Here is a 13,492-nt window from a genome sequence, read left to right as displayed (position 1 = left end):
TCACTCTTTCTGGGAGCGTCTTCAGTGATTTTCTAGAACCTATTACAAATTATTTATTTAATTGCTATAAATGGTCCATTAAGTGAATGTAACATGATTTATTTAAGAACTCTTCCCTATTTTTAGACATTACATTTATTTCCATTTTTGGCTATTATAAATAATGCTGGGAGGAACAATTTTCACAAAAGGCTTTTTTTTGTTTTTTTTTGCTTTGAGATCATTTTCTTAGGTTAAACTGCCAGATGTGTAATTACCCGACTGAAGAACAGGAATGAAGAAAAGGATGATTTTAAAGTCCTTGAAACAGCTATGCCAAATTGTGTCCCCAAAAGATTCATTTGCATACCCAACAGCATGGGGTAAATGTCCCTTGCTGATCCAAACTTTCTTTTATTAAATAAATTAACCAAGCATAGGATCATTAATAACTTCTTATTGTTAGAATTAATAGCACTGTGGGTTAGAAAGAGCATAAAATCTTTGCAATTGCCTTAAAAGGCACAGAAGTGTCACAATGCTATTCGCATTTTTAAGAGACTCTATGCAAATTTTGATTGCTAGGGTTTATTTCAATCAAAAAAGTGGAAAGACACTTGTATTCGTGTGATCTTAGCAAGTTTGCATATAATTAAGCAGCTTTTTTCAGAATCTTGACTTTAGCTGGGCCACTTTTTATTTTCAACTGTTTTATCAAGGTACACGAACATATTGAAATATATAATATGCTGGATGATTTAAAGTGTACCCTTTGACAAATTTTGACATGTATATACATATGTGTGATGTGAAAACATGACTACAATCAAAATAATGAACATTTTCATCAGTCCCAAGTTTCCTCTTGGTCCTTTGTAATCCTTGGAGACCCTTGCTGCCTTCCCACAACTCCATCTGCTTTTTATCGCTAAAGATTAGTTTTCATTTTCTAGAATTTTAAATAAATGAAATCACAAAATATGTACTCTTCTTTATTTGGATCCTTTCAATCAGTGTAACCGTATTGAGAGTCATCTAAATTGTTGCATTTCCAGGTTAGGGCCATTGCAAAAATGTCGCTAGGAACATTTGTGTACAAGTCTTTGTATGAATATAAACTTTCTGTTCTCTTTGGTAAATCCCTAGGAGTGACATGACTGGGTCAAATGGTGGGTGTATGCTTGATATTTAAAGAAACTGCCAAACTTTTCTAAAGTGGCTATGCCATGCCCCACCCTACCAGCAGGGTACAAGAGCTCCATCTCCTCCACGTTCTCGCCAACACTTGGTAGGGTCAGTCTTTTTGAGTTCAGACATTCTGATTCTGATGGGTGCATAGTGGCATCTCATTGTAGTTTTAATGTCAATTTCCAGCTGGGATACTTTGCCATTATAGAGGTAGAATAAGACACTGTTATGTGTCTTACAGCTTAGTGCCTGTGGATACGTTACTTAATATCTGTATACCTTGGTTTACTCATCTAAAAAATAAAGGTAATGAAGACTGTGCTACATAATTGAACATAGTTGTTAAAACGAATAGACATTATGAATATAAAAATGCTTTGTAAACTATGTAAGTACTAGATATTATCATGATGGTGGTTGAATTGCTGCATGATTTTGGGAAAATCATTTCAACTTTTTTGAGGATTCTTTTTCAGTTCTATAAATTGAGAGCTAAAGAAGGTAACCTCTAAGTTTCCTTGAAGCACAAAATGTTCTTGTTTAAAAAATATACTGATGTTCCAATATCACATATATATACACACATATATATGTGCACATACATATACACACATATATATGTGCACATACATATACACATATATGTATATGTGTGTATATAACCAGCTCTTGATCTGAGTAACAAGATGTAGTTTTTTAACTTTGCAAAAATACTTTGAACTGGCTGCAGGATATTTAGTGAAATGATTGCCTTATTTTGAGGTTTGGGAATACAGAAGATGGGTTTCTGTGTAAATATCAAAATTATTTTTTCTTTGGATCAGACTACTTACAGAAACAAAAGATTTATTACTAACCACTTCCACATATAAGACACAGAAAATAGAAATCTGTAGTAGAAGTCTAAAATTTGGAGTAGCTGAGATAATAAGAACTTACAAGGTATTTTTTTTTTAATGTTTAGCTCTCATTTTTTTCCACATTAAAGAGTACTTTTCCATAAATGTGTTTATATATATGTGTGTGTATATATATGTATATATGTGCACATATGTACATATATATATATAAACACATTTATGGAAAATATACTCACATGTATTTACTCCCGTTTCCTTGAATAGCTTATAATTTGTCCACACTCCATAGGCTTTAACAGTTACCTTTTAGGTAGAAGAGCAATAGTAAAAAGGAGGCCAATTCCTCCCCTCATGTTCTCTGGCATCTAGCCAATTAAAAGTTGACAATGCCACACCATTGGTCTCCTATTTCTGTTTAAAAATTTTATCTTTCCAGCTATTTATTTCACCATATTATCCTCTTTCTTTAGTCCCTCTACTCTATTTCAGGGTTTGATGTTATAGTGTTTTCCCAACAGTTCTTGAATTTAAATGATGGCTCCAGTTCTTTCCCCCTCCCCATGTTCACACCTTTTGCCCTCCCACTGCAAGTGGGTGGAGTGACTGCCATCCATTAACACTGGGCTCAGCCAGGTGATTTGCTTTGGCTAATGGGATTCTAACTGACCTGTCATAGGCAAAGTCTTGAAAAGGGTTTTCATATGTGTCTTGCTCTCTGGCACCTCTGCCATCACATGAGAACATCTTTGGGCTTGCCTGCTGGAGGATGTGAGAAACGCAGGCAGAGTCAAGTCACCCCAGTCATGCCTAGTCCTGCCAGTCATTACCTGGATCAGAAAATGGTTAGCTGACTCCCACTTGAGCAAACTAGTCCAGCCAAGATTAGCAGAGCCACCAAGATTAGCAGAGCCACCAAGCCAATCCTCAACATACTTCAGACACATGAGCAATAAACACTGCCTGTTAGGGTTTGTGGTTTGTTACACAGCGTTATTGTGGCAATAGATAAGGATACATTAACTAAATTCCGACTTCTAGGCAACTTCCCGTCATGTACATCATTTTTTTAATTAAACAGAATATGAACATATAGTATCTAGAACAAAAAGGCATAGCCATCATTTCACCAAGCTTTGCAACGATACCAGGAATCTGCTGCTCCATTGATAGTGAATGGGAAAAAGTTTCACGCCCATGTTGTTTGACAAGGTGGACTTATTGATACTATCAGACCTGGAAGGATAAAAACCAGAGGCAGAGTTTGATGCTTTTCTGGCTGAAAACAAATCAGGTAGGTTTCTTATAGAAAAATGGAGTTTCATTATTAGTTTGAAGTGCAGTTTGATTGTATAGTTCTTAAGCAGTGCTTCTCAACCCTAGTTGCATATTAGAAGCACTGGGGATTGTTCTAAAAATATTCATGCCTACGCCCCATCGCAGACCAACTGAATTACCACCTCTGGGAATGAGGCCGAGACTTATATATTGTTTAACAGCTTTCCCAGGTGTTCTAATGCACAGCCTGGGCTGGCAGATGCTATTATAAGACGAACGATTCCATTATATAGGAGATAGTTCTAAATATTTCAATCTGACCTCAAAAAGCAGGCTTGTTATCAAAAAAATAGCACTGAGTCACTTCTATGGTACAAGGCCTTTTCTTCCAACATGGGTAGAAATATATTCAAGCTAAATATCTTGTGACCATTCTCAGCATTATCTTATACAAACAGTGCAGCACATAGTTTGACAATCTCTTCACCTTCCAAAGCTTCTCATTGACCACTGCTCTTTAGAAATCCCAGCCTCTGCTTCCCCTAAGAATCTACTAACCAGGACTGAAACAAAGAAGAGTACAATACCTCTAGAATTCAACAGTTGAAACCAAGACTGCTACTAGGATAAGAATTCTAGCTCCAAATTCAAATAGTCCTGGGTTCAAAATCTGGCTTTTGTGATAGGTTGGTGCAAAAGTAACTGCGGCTTTTGCCATTACTTTTACTGTTTACTAATTTTACTTTCATTATTTTCAAATGAGGATAATAATGCTCACTTATTCATGAGGCCATTGGCATATTAAATAACATAATGCAGAAAAGTGCCCTATACAGTTCTTGGCACATAGTTGCATTCAGTAAATGCTAGCTATAATAAGGATAGTAGTTGCTTTAAGACAATTATAAGGTAATTCATTCCATTATAGTTATGGGGCAGCTTTTTATTCTTTTTAGACCATTATGTATTTTCTCAGAACTTCCAATGTCACTAATTTCTTTTTTTGGAGTAATATGGAATAAACTTAATTGCTCTTCTAAATGCACAAGCTTCAACTATTCTGAGAGATGTATCATGTTTTCTATTTTAGACACATTTTCTCCTTCTTTCTGCTTTCTTTTAGTAGATTACCTCTGCTTTATTGCATGTGGTCTTAAGTAAAAAGATAAGCCAAGCTTATTTGTTTGTTAGTGTAGCAAAGTACCACAGACAGGGTGGTTTAAACAATCGGAATCTGTCTTCTCACAGTTCTGGAGTCTGGAAGTCTGAGATCAAGGTGTCAGCAAGGTTGGTTTCTTGTGTGGCCTCTCTCCCTGGCTTGCAGATGGCCATTTGGATTCACATTCACCTGGCCTTCTCCTGCTGTGTGTCTCTGTGTCCAAATTTTCTCTTCTCATAAGAATACCGGTAGGATTAGGGACCACCTGAATGACCTCATTTTAACTTAATTACTCCTTTAAAGACCCGATCTCCACATATAGTCACATTCTGAGGTTCTGGGTGTTAGGACATTAACGTAGAAATTGGGGAGGACACAGTTTAGCCCATAACATCAACTTTCAGAGTCTCCTCCTAGGAGGCTGAAGATCTTAGAGCACAGTGATGAGGACAGAATTGTCAAGGGCGGATTCACAATGGCAGGGCTGTTCTAAGGGTCTTTTCCCAGGGCTACCTTGCCATGACTTCTGTCCTTCCTGACACCTGGTCCTTTTGCTTACTTTTCTTTTCTATGAGCAACCCCATATCATTGTGATAAATTCCCTTCTTTTTCCCTTTGAGCTAGCCAGAGTCCATTTCTGTTGTTTGCAACAAACAAAAACTCTGATGTGTAGCCTTAATCATGTTCCCCAAATGTGGGCTCTTAGGCAACTGGTGCTGGAAGCCAGCAGCCCCCCTTGGATGTCCTTGGTATAAGAACTGCCAAGTTCCCATTTGGTTAGACCTAAAAAAACTCTAATTGTATATGCATGCATGCTAGCAGATATTCTGCTTTATAATTGCATTAAATTATTTATGTGTTTACTATTAATCCGTTCAAGGAATATGTGCTGTGAAAGTATTAGGAGAAAGTATTCCATTATTTTGATTTTTTCCTTGTTCTGTTTGTTATTGAAAACCTTTTGATACCGTTTGGCTGTGTCCCCACCTAAATCTCATCTTGAATTGTAGCTCCCATAATCCCCATGTGTTGTGGGAGAGATTTGGTGGGAGGTAATTAAATCATGGGAGTAGGTTTTTCCTGTGCTGTTCTAGTGATAGTGAATATATCTCACGAGATTTGATGGTTTTATAAAGGGCAGTTCCCTACACTTCTCCATGCTGCTGCCATGTGAAGAAGGACGTATTTGCTTCCCCTTCCGCCATGATTGTAAGTTTCCTGAGGCCTCCCCAGCCCCTTGGAACTGTGAGTCAATTAAACTTCTTTCCTTTATAAATTACTCAGTCTTGACTATGTCTTTATAAGCAGTGTGAGAATGGACTAATTTGCCCTTATTAGAGACAAAGTATTTATTGTTAACTATCGTGATCTATGATAAAGATCAGAAAAAAAGTTGAATTGGAAACTGTTCTGATGGAACACAAGCACTATATATAAGACAGGTGCTGCTTGGGAATAAAAGGTGACAACTGAAAGTCAAACCCATTATACTTAATTCACAGGAAACTGTTGCTGGCTCTGGCAGAGACTGCTGATTGCACTAAAGAGCCATTCTTCCTTTCTTTTATGGTATTAGACTATTTTAGCTGGGTGCATGGCCACTCAGAATAAAGGCAACATTTCCCAGCATCTCTTGTAGGTAAAGTGTGGCCTATGAATGTGCCCTAATGGGTAGGAGATATGTAAAAGTGAGATGTGCAACTTCTAAGGTTTGCACCCTCCCTTTCCGTTTTCTTCCTTGCCACATAACTACGGGTCTTGTGAGCTGTTGTGGAACGTTGCAGACATACAACATGCTAGAATGGCACTAGACCAAAAGAGAAGGAACATGGGCACCTGATAATTTAATGGAACAGCTTGGAAGTTTATGCAATAGAGAGAAATAAGCTTCTCTCTTGTTCCAGGCTCTGTATTCTGGTTTGACCTGCAGCAGTACTTATGGCTTAATTGATATAGTCACCATTAACATGCTTCCTGCTCTTGATTAAACTTGTGATCATGCTGGAAATGGGAATATAATCAGGTAATACCCAGTGGTCCTAAGCTGTATTCTGTGTGCTTAGTGAACAAATGAACAACATGTATAATAATCAGCTCTATCACATGTTAAAAGTGAGAGAAAAGGCCTCAATTTAATGAGAAATGTTGTATCATATATTTCAGTTTCACTAAAAAAGTGCCAGCAAAGAACATCTCCAAGATTCCAAGTGACTTGCTGAAGTAGCATGTATTGGAAGTATATTTGGTTTTGTTACTTGCTTGATTCTAACACATTAGAGCTAAAAAAAAAGAAAAAAAGAAAAAAAAAGAAAGAAAGAAAGAAAAAAAGGAAAAGAAAGAAAAAAAGGAAAAAAAAAACCTTTGATTTTAACATTGGAGAGGACTTTAAGACAATCAAACTGTGTGGAAACAGCTCTATCACTGTGTGTATGACTCCCTTTAACACCAAATCTCAAATTTCTTCCTTCTTTAGAGAAAAAATAATAATAACATCATATTGAGTATATTATAAAACCACATGCATATGCTGTTAACAGAAATTATAGAACACTCTCTGGAGTCAAATGCAACCAAAAAACGGAAAACATTTACCCCACCTTCCAACTCAAAGCATACAAGAGTCCAGCTTTAGAGTGTATAGTAGTCTTCAATTGGAAATTTCTTCCTAGCTTCAATCCAAATACCCAGAACCATTTGTCAGAGCCATAAAACATTTTCTTCCAGTTCTGATGATTTATAATGTGAGTTAGAATTTTCTTATCTAGTAGAATAAAGAAGAAAAAATAAAAGCATTTGGATATGGAAACTGATCTAATGCTTTAGCTATCCATTTTGAGATGCATGTAGATTTTGGTAAAAGACTGCAAAGGTCAAAATTCCTCTAAAATTATGTGTTTTTTTCTTTAAAAATCTTCCTAGATCCTTTTTTATTCTCTTCCTCTTTCTTCCTTTGCTTTCTTTTTTTCTTTTCTTTTTTTTTTTTTCTAAACTACAGAGATGGAGTCTCACCATGTTGCCCAGGCTGATCTTGAACTCCTGGCCTCAAGTGATGCTCCCACCTTGGCCTCCCAAAGTGCTGGGATTATAGGCACAAGCCACTGCAGCTGGCCTAATTCTTATAAATCCTTTTTCAAAAAAAAATGTACTTACAATGGATGGTCCCTGTGTACAATGAAGTTTCAATAAAAGGATTTTACATTCCAAACTTTGAAGAAAAAATACTCTTTCAGTTACCTTTTCTCCAGGGTTTGCATTCTCAGATTCCTTAGGGTAAGGGTTCTCAACTGGGGTCCATGAGTGAATTTATGGGTCCATGAGTCAACTGAAATTATAGTCAAAATTTTGAGGGTTATATGCTTTGTTTTGTATTTTTGTATATAGATCCATACTTTTCATCAAATGCACATAAGGATCTATAACCCCAAAATAGGTTAAGCATCTATAAGGTACTGAATAATAGGTACTAAATAAGAGTATCTATTATTGGAAGTTAATATAGCATTGGAAGATTAAAGCAGCTTACTCCAATTGGAAAGACAAAAGGAGAACATCTGTTGTAACAGTCCACAGTTTTCAAAACCTTGTTACTTTTTTCCTCAATTCTACAGTCTTGCCTGTCCTCTGTGATTGTGGAGCCAGAGTCTTACAAAGGCCGCCTAATGGAGAGTATAATTCAAGACTACAGTAAGAGTTTGATGTTTACTGCATCAGTTTCCAAGTCCAGCTGTAAATATACTATAGTTGAGAGATGGAGCACTATAATCTGTTTGAGCTTGAAAAGACAGTGATGCATAGCCAAATACTTTGAACTGTTTGCTTGTTTAAGGAGAAATCTATTTCAAGATTTGATTACCACGAAGTCAGACAACTTTTTCATCACTAAGTCCTTTCAATTCCATATCATGTGTTTCAAATTTTGTCTGCATAACTTATTTTTGTTCTACTTTTCTGTCAAAAACAATGTGGAAATCCCAGGTTATATAATTGAGGTCTTGGAGAGGCAATATACATCTAGCCAACCAAAATAAAATGAAAGCTATTATCATGAAACATGCTTAAGGAAGTCTATCCTTTATTCGGTTAAGAATGCCAGCATTTGTGATCTTAGGATGAATTTGAAAGGAAATAAAATGGGTTTTCCTTAATGCAACCATGTGCAAAATCATTCTTTACCATAACAGATGATCTGTACAAGTATTCATGCATTTTAACTACTCATGACAAGAAATCAACTTTAAATAAAATAATAATGTATTATTTGTATAATAAACCTGGAAGCAGAAATCTTTCTATTCATCTTTCTTATTTGGGTTTACTATCATCCCTATGAGACAAATCAAATGAAAGCTCTCTACAAACTCTCTGTACACAGGGCAAGCGGTGAAATGTTCATTTCTTCCTCCCTCTGAATCAAGTTGAGCATGCAATTCATTAGAGTAAATGGTAAAAGAGAAATTTTGCATAGCTTTGGATTTTGAAATTCACAGAAGCAGATGTTCTATCAATAAGAGGTTACTAATGTGCAGAGTTGTGAAGCTAGTGACAGAGTCCACAAGGAGATGGCCAGGTTAGCAATACTTGGGGCAATTTAGATTTCTTTGTGGAGTGGCCAGAGAGGGCAATAAGAAACTCCTCTGATAGCCACCTCACTAGCGTAAGGAAAATGTTCCCCTGTGGAGTGGGAGTGTAGAAAGGCTGACCGTTACTGGTCTGGCTATTTGAATAAAATTGCCACAAAAATGCTTAATAAAGAGAAAATAAATGGCATGTGGACTCTAACTGAGACTTCATGAAAACACTCAAGGAAAGAAAGAACAGAGGGCAGTCTTTCCAAAATACATGGAAGAAGTATAATGTTTTCCTAAATTTTCTGTCAGTGTCAACGTTTTGGATGGAAATATGTTATTAGAAAAAAGACTAGCCTCAGTTGTCTCAGAAAGAATTTTCCCTGCAAATAATCCTGCATTTGTTTTTAATACGTAGGGTTTCTATTGCCAGTCAGTTCTGTTTTACAATTTTCAATATGGTTTCTTTTTTGACCCATGAATTATTTAGAAGTGGGTTTTTAAATTTCTAAATGTATTCGTTTCATGACTGTCTTTATCTATTGATTTCATTTGTAATTTTACTGCTTTGATTTTTTACTGAGTTGCGCTTTGTGGTCAAGTATGTGATCAACTTTTATAGATATTCAATATGTGCTTGAAAATATGTATTTAATTTTTTTGGCTTGTAGCACTGTATACATACACAGTATATATACACACACACACACATATATCAATTACATCAAGCTTAGTAATTCTGCAGTTCATAATTTCTCAGTTCTTACTAAGTTTTGCTCTGCTCAATGTCCTTGGAAAAAGTATGTTAAAAATCTTCCACTATGACCTAAAATTATATAAAATTATTTATATTGCCAGCTGGGTGTGGTGGCTCACGCCTGTAATCCCACCACTTTGGGAAGTTGAGGCAGGCGGATCACCTGAGGTCAGGAGTTTGAGAGCAGCCTGGCTAATATGGTGAAACCGCATCTCTACTAAAAACACAAAAATTAGCTAGGTGTGGTGGTGCACTACTTGGGAGGCTGAGGCATGAGAATTGCTTGAACCTGGGACACAGAAGTTGCAGTGAGCCAAGATCGTACCACTGCACTCCAGTCTGGGCAACAGAGAAAGACTCCATCTCAAAAAAAAAAAAAAAAAAAAAGTTTATATTACCTTATATTTCTGCTTGCTTTTTGCTTCATGTATTTTGAAGCTATGTTTTTAGGTGAATACAGCATCAGAATAATTTGTCTTCCTGGTGAATCTATCATTAAGTAAAGCAGCCCTTGATCCTTAATAATGCTTTTATGTCCTTAAGTCAGTTTAGTATACATCAACTTTCTTTTTGTCAACACTGATCTGGTGTTGTGATCATCACCGCTTGCCTGGCTAGAATCCATTTATTCCCCTTCCTTCCTAAACCTCATATTTGTTTCGGTAGTCACTTCTTTCCCAAATAGCTAAGTGTCTCAGGCAAAGATTTGATTGGTCAAATGGTGAGTCCATTATGCTTTCCACTTGAGTGTTTATTGGGCATGAGGTCCAGTCCTGGCCAAAAGGAAGTGTGCTGGTAGCTAGGTAGCCTCTGGGAAAGTTTCCTTTTTCTGAGCAAGAGCCAGGGTCTCTTATCTCCACCTGAATATTGCTATTTCTGCTATGACACTCGAAATTGCTGCAGCTGTCTTGCTACAAGCCAAAAAAATGAAATCAACATAGAGGAGAAGGAAAGAGCTCAAGTCTTTCATGCAACCATTACCTAGTTTATTTTGCATAGCCTTTTATTTTACATGTAGCTTTTCTTTTAGTGCCTTGCTTAAACTGAATAAAATTGAGTTGCTTTGGACCTAAATACAGAGGGTTGTTTTTTTGACCTCTTAAGAGGTGCATTCGTTCATTTGCATTCATTTGCTCTTCCATTCTCGTATTTTGCTATTTTCAACTTCCTTGCAGTTTCTTTTCCTTTCAACCTTTTGTTATACAGATTTGGTTTTATTTGCTTTTTTCCTTGTAATTTTTGAAAACTATAATTTTCATTCTGCAACAGTTGCCTTTGAAAATAAGATTTTGATGTCCAATGACATTTTGTAAAATGAAAACGGATGCAATCTAAATATTGGCAAGAATTAAATTATTATGCATACAAATAATGAAATATTTATAAGCAATTGAAGTGGTAATATTGATATTCACCTGGAAAAACCTTCAAGTCATGCTGCTAGATGATAAAAGCAGTTTGTAAAACTGAATTTACAGTTGACCCTTCATGACTTCTTAGTCTGTTTCCATTCCCATTATATTTAGCAGAAATTCTGTTACGTTTCTGATATGTAAATGCCACCTTTTACTATTTTCCACAGCTAGTTCAGGCTTTCTCTAATTTTTATATTCCTTTTGTCATATCATTGGCCTGAGTGGTGGCGTGAGAATTAGAGTTTCTATCTTTCCTGTAAGCCTTTGTTTTTCTTTATAAATCAATGTTGTGCTTCATTCCTTCCTTCCTTCAATAAATGTTAATGACTACCTACTACGTGCCAGATATTTAAATCTAACTGTAAGGATAGATGTTTAAGCCTACAGATTATGTAATCTGTAAACTAAACATAACAAAAGGAAGAGACTGGAAGACAGAAGTATCTGGAAAATAAACACCCAGTAGAGTAGTGTTGACCATGAATGAATAGCAGAGATAGTGTCTCATGTATGCATTTGCTGAGTTTCAACTGAATCGGTTCAGTAACCAGAAGAAAGTTCAAGGAAAGTGTAAAAGAGATTAGCAAGTCTGAAGTTATTTTTAATGTGAATCTTAGTAACTTATGATGAAAAAGTTACACCATTTCAATACCTTGGAAACCCAATGCCTTATTTATCATCTCTTTGTGTCTCCTCTGTAAAATGTGGTAACAAACACCAACCTCCTAGGTCTAGCCTGAACATTAAGTGAAAACTAGTAAAATGAGGTAATAATGATGTTGTTATATAATAATCTTGCATATTACATATATAATAATGATATATTAGATGTGTCAGACACTGTGGTACTTACTTTTTATATGTTAAGTTCTTTTATCCTCATGACATCCTATGAAGTAGGTGTAATTATTCTTATTTTGCAGATGAGGTTTTGAGGTTCACTCTAGACATTTCTTCTAAGAGATAAAAATGTTTTTCTAGAAATTTCAAAGACATCAATGGTAGTAATTATAGAGAAAAAAAGGCAATTATCCTTTATAGAGCAAAAATCACTTTTGTTCATTTAAGAGCATAAAAATGTGCCTGGACATTTATTCTGACCAATTAAGTTTCATTGAAATTAAAATTAAATTTATGCAGATGATAATTACACATGGAAGAACTTAATTTACCTTGAAATATTTTCAGCTTTATCACAAAGTGGGGTGTAAGCACGAGAATGTTTGACTTTTCAAAGATCCAATGTGAGAGAAGGGTATTCATGTTTCTACAAATGCAGTGATTACAATAAATTAAAGACGGCTGCAGAGCAGCTATTCATGCTTTTAATACACAGAGCTGGTGCTTTTCTTTCAGGCAGATGTGGGATACAACCGGGCTGACATTCACCCCTGAGAATGTTGTCTAACCTGCCATGGTTTGCTACATGTTAACCTTGTTCTGGTTACGTGCCTATTAAGTCACCCAAACCAGAAGAGAATGTAACAGAGTCCTTTTCTGCTCAGACTACCTGAGGCAGGCATTTTACTGGCTTCCTGCACACTTACCCCATTGAGTATCAGCCCTGTGGGTTGGATGAGATGGAGTCCGCCATGTTCCAGTCTACACATGACCCAAGGAAGTCAGCATAAATCCATCTCCTTACCAGTGCCTGGTTCTTCAGGGATGAACACATCTAGGATCAGCCAATCCACATGGTAATGACCTGAGTCAGTTCAATCAGCATGAAGCCCAGACAGTTTGCTTTGTGGTTGGAGGAAGAGAAACTCCTCTGAACAGTGCAATGTGAGGATATGAGATTTGGAGTTGCTACAGCCATTTTGCAACCATGAGGGAAACCAGCTGAGAATGAAGCCAATGTACAGAGGAGGGCATGGCCAAGATAATTTCAGACAAATAGAATTCAAAACTCGATCAAACTTTACCTAAAGATCGCTGTATCTTTAGACTTTTTGTTTACATGAACCAACAAATTCCCATTATTTAAAAAGCCATTTTGGCTGGGCATGGTGGCTCACGCCTATAATTCCAGCACTTTGGGAGGCCAAGGCCAGTGGATCACCTGAGGTCAGGAGTTCTAGACCAGCCTGGCCAATATGGTAAAACCCTGTCTCTACTAAAAATACCAAAATTAGCCAGGTATGGTGGCACATGCCTGTAATCCCAGCTACTCGGGAGGCTGTGGCAGGAGAATCGCTTGAAACTTGGGAGGCAGAGGTTGCAGAGAGCCGAGATGGTGCCACTGCACTCCAGCCTAGGTGACAGAGGAAGACTCTGTCTCAAAAAAAAAAAAA

General features: G+C 36.6%; 1 long non-coding RNA gene across 1 annotated transcript; it reads right to left on the bottom strand.

Annotated features, from left to right (window-relative positions):
- Nucleotides 1-3,177: 3,177 nt before the first annotated feature.
- LOC108515850 (uncharacterized) lies at nt 3,178-12,168 on the bottom strand. The gene is made up of 4 exons (XR_001881651.1): nt 12,052-12,168; nt 7,696-7,783; nt 7,059-7,222; nt 3,178-3,260 (listed from the first exon to the last, which is right to left on the bottom strand). It is a non-coding gene; the product is annotated as an uncharacterized LOC108515850 (long non-coding RNA).
- Between the last annotated feature and the right edge of the window lie 1,324 nt (nt 12,169-13,492).

Source organism: Rhinopithecus bieti, unplaced genomic scaffold (assembly GCF_001698545.2).
Source record: "Rhinopithecus bieti isolate Rb0 unplaced genomic scaffold, ASM169854v2 scaffold_35615, whole genome shotgun sequence".
Classification (NCBI taxonomy): Eukaryota; Metazoa; Chordata; class Mammalia; order Primates; family Cercopithecidae; genus Rhinopithecus; species Rhinopithecus bieti.
This window is presented reverse-complemented; position numbering and strand designations above follow the sequence as displayed.